The following is a 10972-nucleotide window of genomic DNA, read 5'->3' on the forward strand; positions in this document are numbered from 1 at the left end:
AATGCACAACCGTGCCAATTAGACCTATACACAAGTCCATCAAAACCACCTATATGTGAAGTGAGCTCCATAACCGAGAACCACTTCACCCGACCCGCACCCATCCTACACATACATATGCACATAGGATATTAACACTCACCTTGTCGCCTTGATGAAATGCTTCCAAATAATCCGCAACTCGTCAATGGAAAGTACCTATTCCATAATCATAAATACCACAACACAATTAGGATAGATTTACAAACCAACCCAATTCGACACTTAGTGCAATATCGACCCAAACGCACTTTCAAGCACAAACCGTGCCCAAACTAACCAATAATCACTAACACAAGTGATAATGGTCCTAATATGCCTATTAAACCCGAACACAAGTGTTAAACACTTATCGTTCTCAAAATCGCCCATAAACCCTAATTTTGACCCATAAAGTCAAAATCTCACCAATTACAAGTTTTGACACCGAAACATATATAACTCGGTTTTATACTTCAACTTAATCCATTTAAGTTTATAAACCTCATCGAATCGACATTCGGGTCATAATCATCAACAAACCCTAATTTTGACTCTAGTCAAAATTAGTCAACCACAAGAACCCTAAAGGTCTCCAATACATCAATAATCACTAATACTAGTGATTATACACCATTCTCAAGTCTTAAACATGGTTAAATCATTAACCAACCCAAAACCCGCCTTTTAACACTTATAAGCCCGAATCTTGAAGTTAATCTTCAATTAACAACTAAATGGGTTCCATCTATAAATCTTACAATTAAAAGCCCCAAATTTGAATGATGAACACGAAAATGAAATTTGGAGTTAGAGCTTACCACTAGTATCACCGTGTAGCTAAGAACGAGGAGAACAAACTTGTCTACTACGCCAAAGATCAAAACCCGCTTCTTCCTTTCCAAAAATCCCTTTGAATCAAATGGGTGTTTGAGTTCTTGAGAGAAATATGAAAAGAAAAGGAAAAAGAAATGAATAAATGAAATGGGTGGATGAGGTTAAGTCCACAAATCTGGCTCAAACGCGAAAATACCGAAATGCCTTTTTTAAAACTCTAAAATAACAAAGGAGTCTACCAGCGACCATTTGCGCGGCGCGCCATGACCCCGCGCGGCGCGCGACTGGGCAGAATTAGAATCCAGGTCTTACAACTCTCCCCCACTTAAAATCGATCACGGACCCACTCAATGGTCCTCAATCATATCCCAATCCGAACTTTCCTAGAAAATTCTTCCCCACTTACCTTCAACAACTAAATCGTCACCCGCGATTTATCAAGTCTACAATCCGAGCACTAAAACCCTGCTCATTCCCTCGCATCGGGAAAACTCATCCAATCTCTAACTGCGATATCAACCCCTAGCATACCATTACCAAGTACAATGCTAAAGTAACCACATACCAAACTTAAGGTCAACCATCTAAACCGACGAAGACTGAGAAGAAGTAAATCCTTACGGATAACACTTACCACTAAACATCCCTTGTAGTGCGCAATACAACTAATACCCAACTACCGTAACATCATAAACAAACGGCTAAAAACCGATTGCACCCAAAACGACTATGGCAACGCTAAACCCAAGGTGTACAAAATCGACTTTCGTCACACCCATAGCAACATGTGAGCGAAACACGGCTATCGCATCACTAATCATACATCATGGTCCTCACGACCCCACAATTGGTGTATAGAACAACCAATAGATCAACGACATGGTCCTTACGACCCCACCATCGGTGTATAAAACAACCGACAGATCAGACAACACGAAGGCTGGCCGAAAACACACGCGCCTTAGTGAATCCGAACTACACGCGACTCACTACCTTCACCACAAAAACAATCGGGATTGGCTGAACTATACGCGCCTTAGTGAATCCGAACTACACGAGAGTCACGAGTCATTTGTGAATCCGAACTACACGAGACTCACTCCTCAATACAATGACCGAAACCACACGAGTCATTTGTGAATCTGAACTACACGCGACTCACTTCCGCATTAAGATAAACAAAACCACACGCGTCATCGTGAATCCGAAACCACACGCGATCCACTACCATGATGAAGTCAGCGGACCCCAAAGGTCATGCTCCACCAATCTCAACACCGGATGAAGTCAGCGGACCCCGTCAACGGTCATGCTTCACCAACATAACACCACGCTCATGATGAAGTCAGCCGACCCCAAAAGTCATGCTCCACCAATCACGTACTCCCATGATGAAGTCAGCGGACCCCGAAGGTCATGCTTCACCAATCAACAATACCATGATGAAGTCAGAGGACCCCGAAGGTCATGCTTCACCAATCAACGCCCTTTTGGCCTCGAACAACGAGTAGCGTAGCATCGTGCTCTGCTACGCCATAGTGAATCCTAACGGATACCACTAACCATTCACCATACGTACGCGTACACAACGCCAACACAATCGGGCAAGAACCACCTATATCAAACATAGGCACAAAACAATAATTCTCTAGAAGAGAATCCGACTCGCACATCCCTTAACCGAGGAATTTCACCTTGCTCGCCAAGTACGTCCATTATCTCTCAACGAGATTTACCACATTATCACCTTGGCGATAATTTACCATCCAAAATCATAAATACAATTTGACCGAAATTGTACTCCACCACAGATCGACCCAAAAACTAGGTCCCAACACAATTTTCGGATTTATAAAAGCATCCTCCGAAATCTCACACTAAAACTTCCTCGGGTGGGAGTGTAACTCCCCCACTTGGAACTACGTTCCATATCCCCAACTCGTACTACCGTATAGTGCTACCAAAGGTTGACTTTACCAACAATTGGGTTCACACGACCTATCACCATATCTTGCTCCAACCGTGAGCGCACAAAGGATTTCAATCAATCCTAAAACACTTCGAACGAAAAGTGTACCACGATTATACAAACCATACCCTCGCAATCATCCAATTGCTTTAGTTTGTCAAATTTCAACTAGTCACTCATGTACCTAAGGGTTTCACTTCGGTACCCTAAGTACAATGTAACCGCAACACAATCGGAGTCGAACACCACGCTAGTAGGTATAAAAGAGGCACCTAATGTCGTGCCACGTAGACTCTTTTACCAACATACATCGAGATCAACACTCGATTTCTCGGGTTTCATAGCACACGTCGAACCTCATGGTTCATCAACTTTAACACACAAGCGAACACGCTCTTAACAATCGAACACCAAAACCCATTTCTATGGCTTGGTATAAATATTCCCCAAATACTAAGGAATGCTTGGTGGCACCAAGTCTTACGCCCTTCACCCGACAATCAAACGTCACCATAGGGTACTTCCATTAGGAACGTCACCCATAACAACAATATGTACAACACAAGGCATTTAACAACTCAAATTCAAACGACACTTAATAAATAATCAAAGGACATATTTATTAAAATGAAACGTACCTTAACGTCTCCTTGCCGCACCCGTCCTCGTTAACTTGGGACATTCCGACTTACGATTTCCTTCTTCTTGGCAATTGAAGCACACCATGCCATCATATTTTGGTACCGAACATTCCCACGACTTGTGACCCCTCACGCCACAATTGTAACATCTAGACGTACTAGAATCCGGCATACTCGTCTGTGTACCACCCGTGCTCACACTCGGACCCTTAGTCCTCTTACTCGGAGCACCATACGAAACAACCCTTCTCTCACTTGCAGGTTCACTCTTCTTGGATCGTGAATACGACTCAAAACCTCTAGCCAAGGTGAATAACTCCGCAAACGATTTCGCTTGACCCCGGCTAATTTTACTCTTCAAGTCATCATTCAAGGTCCGATAGAAATCCCCCATCAACATACGATCATTCCCCAAATACTCCGAACAAAAATGAGCCTTCGCTATAAAGGTCGTCTTGAGAATATTCAAATCCATAGAACCCTGTTGCAAATTTCGCAACTCATTACGCAATTCCGACAAATCGGCTGAAGTTCGGAACTCCTCGAAGAATTCAACCTTAAATTCGTCCCACGATAACGCCATAAACGTTTCGCCACCGACAAGATCAATCTTACCATCCAACCAATCCCTCGCCTACCCCGCAACAAACTAGTAGCGAGCCTCGTCTTCTTCTCAGGAGGGCATTCAATAGTGCGAAAACACCCTTCGACATCCGAGATCCATGTGGTGCTTACCAAAGGATCCGGTTTCCCGTCATACATCGGGGGTTTAGTCCTCATGAAGCTCTTAAGACAACGCTCTATTTCACTACTACCCCAAAATTCAGAATACTTTCTATCCATTTCTTCTCGAAACGCACTCATTTGCTCCGCAACGGCGGTCGCAACTCTAGCATTAAACTCCACGTCGTTTGTCTCGATCCCATTTCCCGTCGCCATTTTAAGGAATGCAAAAGCGATTAGATTACAAACGTATAAAGTTATACACACAACACCGCCCCATCTTGCTAAACACTCGTCGTACATCACTTGTTAGACACGATTTGCACCCGTAATAAGGTTTGCAAGTCCTTATTACGCACACAAGTCGTATCAACTCGTTAGTACAACGAACGCCTCGCTCAATGATATAAACAAACACAAACAAAATTCTACGCGATATAAACACACGCGAGAATTATTATCACAACACAAAAGTATATTAATAATATCCGCATTACTAATACAAATGTTAGTTCACCTACAAACAAGGCACTAACTATAACCCATTCTGACATGTAATCCTACAAGTCCCGCAACAAATAAGCACACACAAAAGCCTAAGTCTAGGCACCTATCTCAAGTCACCTAAATCCCTTAGACCATGCTCTGATACCACTTGTAACAACCCAAACCAAACCACGAACAACCCGCGATTAAATATCAAAATAAAAAAAATATATATGTGTTCAGCTGGTGGCGCGGCGCGCCAAGCAATTGCGCGGCGCGCAGAATGCCCTGGACAGGCTGCTGTCCCAAAAAGTCAAATACACGAAAATGTTTGACCGTTTCCCGGCACAATTAGACAAAACGCTTTTCACCACATATTCAAATATGTAAAACTAACACGTTCCATTAATAAAAAGGATTTTACGAAGCGGGGCCCACATCGACCCAAATTACCCTTTAAGTATAAAATACAAGTTTTCGACCACGAGACTTTTAATACAAAATAAAGTCGAGCATGGCGACTGGGGATACGCTACCCAATCCTAATCAATTCAAAAGCAAGCCTTCTAAAGCAACTACGCAAGTCCACTAGTCCCACGCTTACCCGAGCCACCACATCCATGCAAATCTATAAAAAGGTAAACAACGAGAGGGTAAGCTAACGCTTAGTGAGTGATAACATACTACATACATATACATGTATAAAATGGACACGCCACACAAATATCAAATACCGCATACCGAAGCATCCATGTATAAGGCAACTACACTAAGCATACCGTACGATCTCTAAGCAACAAGCTAAGGTATCAACAAAGTATAAGTTCACCAACAACGATGTGAACAACGCCAAATAAGCTACACCCGGAGGGTTAGCTACAAGAAAACGATACATTAATATACATAGAACAATATATAAGCGAATAAGGTTAACCCCTTAACCCATTACCGAATACCAAAACTCCACCATGAAGATTGGCCGAACTACGCGAGCCTTAGTAATCCGAAACCACACGAGATTACCATCTTCAAAGACAACATCGAGGTTGGTCGAACTACACGAGCCTTAGTAATCTGAAACCACACGAGATTACTACCTCAATAAGATGACCGAACTACACGCGTCATCATGAATCCTAACTACACGTGATTCACTTCTCCAATACCAAAACCCATAGTCACGAGATTATAAAATCTACCACATCGGGGTTATCCAAAACCACATCACAATACATGTGATAACGTACACACAAGTGTACACCTCGCCAAGAGGAGGTCAACCAAAACGCACAACCGTGCCAATTGGACCTATACACAAGTCCATCAAAACCACCTATATGTGAAGTGAGCTCTATAATCGAGAACCACTTCACCCGACCCGCACCCATCCTACACATACATATGCACATAGGATATTAACACTCACCTTGTTGCCTTGATGAAATGCTTCCAAATAATCCGCAACTCGTCAATGGAAAGTACCTATTCCATAATCATAAATACCACAACACAATTAGGATGGATTTACAAACCAACCCAATTCGACACTTAGTGCAATTTCAACCCAAATGCACTTTCAAGCACAAACCGTGCCCAAACTAACCAATAATCACTAACACAAGTGATAATGGTCCTAATATGCCTATTAAACCCGAACACAAGTGTTAAACACTTATCGTTCTCAAAATCGCCCATAAACCCTAATTTTGACCCATAAAGTCAAAATCTCACCAATTACAAGTTTTGACACCAAAACATATATAACTCGATTTTATACTTCAACTTAATCCATTTAAGTTTATAAACCTCATCGAATCGACATTCGGGTCATAATCATCAACAAACCCTAATTTTGACTCTAGTCAAAATTAGTCAACCACAAGAACCCTAAAGGTCTCCAATACATCAATAATCACTAATACTAGTGATTATACACCATTCTTAAGTCTTAAACATGGTTAAATCATTAACCAACTCAAAACCCGCCTTTTAACACTTATAAACCCGAATCTTGGTGTTAATCTTCAATTAACAACTAAATGGGTTCCATCTATGAATCATACAATCAAAAGCCCCAAATTTGAATGATTAACACGAAAACAAAATTTGGAGTTAGAGCTTACCACTAGTATCACCGTGTAGCTAAGAACGAGGAGAACAAACTTGTCTACTACGCCAAAGATCAAAACCCGCTTCTTCCTTTCCAAAAATCCCTTTGAATCAAATGGGTGTTTGAGTTCTTGAGAGAAATATGAAAAGAAAAGGAAAAAGAAATGAATAAATGAAATGGGTGGATGAGGTTAAGTCCACAAATCTGGCTCAAATGCAAAAAGACCGAAATGCCCTTTTTAAAACTCTAAAATAACAAAGGAGTCTGCCAGCGACCATTTGCGCGGCGCGCCATGACCCCGCGCGGAGCGCGACTGGGCAGAATCAGAATCCAGGTCTTACACCCTGTTTGATGCTGAGGTCCGTAGATTTCCTGCTGATTTTAGAAATGACTTTTCTAGATTTTTCGTCAACCTACAGCTGGTCTGGACGACAACTTCCTGACCTAAATCAAGAAGCGCGTGTCTTTTTTGGAAGACTTTACTTCCTTTTAATGATGGAATTGATTCATCGTGTAGATCCATCTTTCTTTCAAATATATTACAGTAAATCGGGTAAAACTGATTAGTTTAGTCCAAAGCAAAAGTACCTTCAATAATCTAGTACAAATATGTGATATATGTTTTGAAGATCTTGGTAAATTCTTCCCACACTTAGCTTTTATTTATTCTTTTCTTTGCCTTTTTATTATCCTTTATTCCATTTTAATTGAATTGAAGTTTTTTAGGTTGTTTATCAATTTATGTCCTTTTCGAGGTAACAATAATTTTGGCTTTAACACCTAGTTTTATCGTTCATAAATATGTAAAAACATAATTTTGAATTCATTTAGTTGAAATTTTTTCAAATTTTCACAAAATTTGGCAATTAAACTAAGTGTAAACTCGAGAGAATTTATAACCCTTCCCCATACTTGAGATCATGCAATGCCCTCATTTGCATAAAATCAGACTATAATTATAAATTCATGAGGGTGATTAGTGTAGAAAAGTGATTAAAAATACCGAGTTTGCAAACATATTGTTTTATATCACATTTGATATTTTACATCTTGTCGTCAAATTTAATAGTTTTTGCTGAACTTAATGTCAGTCTTTAAAAGTGCGCGGTTTTACCATGTTTTGTACATAAGATAAACTACAAACATATATATACATAATATTTTTTTAAAGCCTTTATTTATTAAAACAATTTAAATGAATAATTTTTTTTAAATGTTGTTTCCTTTTACTTTAGGTAGTTTCGGTATGTTTACCTAGTCCGTCCGCCGACAAAATTTAAAATTTGTCATTTTTAAAGCGATTGTTTTAAAAGCAAAGATTTTTGGATTTTAAAAAAAAAAAAATTTGGTATACTTTAGATCAATAAAATTAAAAATAATGATAACAAAATTTTTCGTCCCGCCCTCGGGTAAAGCAATTTCAATTCTATGATCTAGTCTTTAACTTACGATGAATTTTAGAAATCATTTTTTAAACTTAATGAAATAAAGTAAATTTTGTTTTTAAATTCACACAAAACTTAAATTTAAAAATTCATATTAATTTTATTCAAAACCTACAAAACAAAAATTCAGAATGGGGGGAGAAAACTAGTTCTTTAGTGTCTACTAGTGGAAAAGACCAATCAGATTTCATTCTCGGAACTACACGAGAACAGAACAACTAAATCTAGACAACATTTTCTTTTTAGAACATTTGAATCTCCCCACACTTAGGTAGCTATGGTGTCAAAATTGTGATTAACTTCATTGTCAATTTCTTTTGGACCATAATCAACTTGCATATCTGTGACTTTTGCTTTAAGCCATTGGTCGGATTCCTGTGTAACATCCACAAATTCAACTAGTTTCGCCTTTTCTTTAGGCGATAGATTGGATACTAACCGGTTACATAACTTAAAGTTTCCCTTGGTTCTAGCATCGCGAATCTGTTTAATAAGTTTCATCATTGAACTGTTAATAACGAGATCATTTAATTTCGTATCAACAACGGGGTTCTTTGTTATTAGGTCATCATTAGGTGTCATTTCATCTTCGCCACACTTAGGCGTTCTATTATTGTTAAGCACTACCGTTGGAGTTGGTAAAACAACATGGTTCTTACCAATCGTTTTTGTTGGTTCAACGGTTTTGGTTGGTGGAGATTTAGACTTTCGACTCACAAAGGTGATCGATTTTTCATCATTACTAAGTGTCATTCTACCCTCTCTTACATCAAATAACGCCCTGCTGGACGCTAAGAATGGTCGACCTAAAATTAGAGGAATGTTTGAGTCCTCTTCTATGTCAATGACAATAAATTCGACTAGAAAGGATAAATTAACCACTTGAACGGGTAGGTTGTCAGCAATTCCAACTGGGTGCCTAATTGTTTGATTAAATGAGTAGAACACTCATCTCCGTTGGACCTAACTCACCTACTCCCAATCTTTTATATAATGAAAGAGGCATAACACTCACACTCGCACCTAAATCTGCTAGTGCATCATACATGACACAATCACTAAGTAGACAAGGAACAATAAATTCACCCAGATCACCCAACCTGGGTGGAACTTTTGGTGGAACTGTCTTCACCGGGTTTACTTTTACGGTTTTTGTTTCTTGTACCTTCTTATTCTTATTCTTCTTTCCAGAGGTATCACAAACTTTATTATCTATTACTTGCTCATACTCAACTCCTTTTCTTAGAAACGGGATGGGTGGTCTTTATGGTGCCACCACTGGCTTTACATACTCGAGTGGTGGTGGTGTTGTTGTAACTTCTTCATTGTTACTCACATCGAAAACCTTCCCATCTTCTGATGATGGTTTTTAAGAATTCGTTGATACCATATTAACATTCTCATTCTGAGGATTTACTTCAGTATTACTCGGTAGCTTTCCTTGTTCCCTCTCACTCATCATGCTAGCAAGAGTACATGCATGTTTTTCTAGATTCAAAATGGAAGCTTGTTGAGTTCTTAATGACTGATCAAACCTCTCATTTGTTTGGGTTTGATATGTAATAAATTGTGTTTGAGATTCCATTAGCTTTTCCATCATTTCTTCTCGATTTGGCTTTTTCTCTTCGGTTTGTTGTGGTGGTTTATACAAGCTACGTCTTTGTTGATTGAAACTGTTGTTTTGAGTTGGTTGGTTATTCGGACCTTGTTGGTTGTACGAGTTATTGTTGGGTCCATTTGGATTGTAAATAATGTTTTGATTTCGATTAAAGTTTGGCCTTGGTGGTTGATAATTATTTTGATAATTATTTCCCGGCCTTTGGTTCATGTAGGAAACATTCTCTCGTTGTTCTATCGTTTGTTCAATGTGACAATCTTTCGTTAAGTATGGTCCACCGTATTGCTCATAACTGATTCGTATTGCATGAATATCTTTAGTCATCTTTTCCATTCGTCTCTCGAAAGCATCTATTTTTGCGGAAACAGAATCAAAGTCATGGCTAGAATCAGCTCTAGCCGCTTTAGATGAACGAAAAATATATTTTTCTTGGTACCACTCATGTAAGTGGGAGGCTGTATTATCAATAATTATGTGAGCTTCAGTTGCGGTTTTCTTCATAATGGAACCACCAGCTGCTTTGTCGATGTCTTTTCGTGTAGCAACGTCGACACCTTGGTAGAATATTTGTACTATTTGATAAGTGTCAAAATCTTGCTGAGGACATCCTCTCAACAACTTTTCGAATCTTGTCCACGCCTCATATAATGTTTCATTTGGCTTTTGCGCAAACGTAACAATTTCTCCTTGAAGTCTCACGGCTTTAGATGCCGGAAAGAATCTTTTAAGAAAATTTTCAACTAAGACATCCCATGTGTCAATCGCTCCTTCGGGTAACGATTCTAACCAATCTTTGGCTTCTCCCTTTAAAGTCCAGGGAAATAACATGAGATAGATCTGTTCATCCTCAACTTCTCTGATTTTAAATAGAGTACAAATCCTATTAAAGGTTCGAAGATGTTCGTTTGGATCTTGTTTTGGCGTACCACTATATTGGCATTGATTAGTTACCATGTGTAGGATTTGTCCTTTGATTTCATAATCTGGCGCATTAACATCTGGCTTAATAATGGCGTGACCTTGGCCAGTGCGTGTGGCTCTCATTCGGTCTTCCATACTTAGAGGTTCCCGATTTTCCATAATTAGGGGATTCTGATTTAATGGTTTCTTCCTCGACAATCTCTG

General features: G+C 39.4%; 1 non-coding gene across 1 annotated transcript; it reads left to right on the forward strand.

Annotated features, from left to right (window-relative positions):
- Positions 1-10436: 10436 nt before the first annotated feature.
- Positions 10437-10543, forward strand: LOC139903338 (small nucleolar RNA R71). The gene has a single exon (XR_011778164.1). It is a non-coding gene; the product is annotated as a small nucleolar RNA R71 (small nucleolar RNA).
- Positions 10544-10972: the final 429 nt, after the last annotated feature.

The sequence above is a fragment of the Rutidosis leptorrhynchoides genome, chromosome 3 (genome assembly GCF_046630445.1).
Source record: "Rutidosis leptorrhynchoides isolate AG116_Rl617_1_P2 chromosome 3, CSIRO_AGI_Rlap_v1, whole genome shotgun sequence".
Taxonomy (NCBI): Eukaryota; Viridiplantae; Streptophyta; class Magnoliopsida; order Asterales; family Asteraceae; genus Rutidosis; species Rutidosis leptorrhynchoides.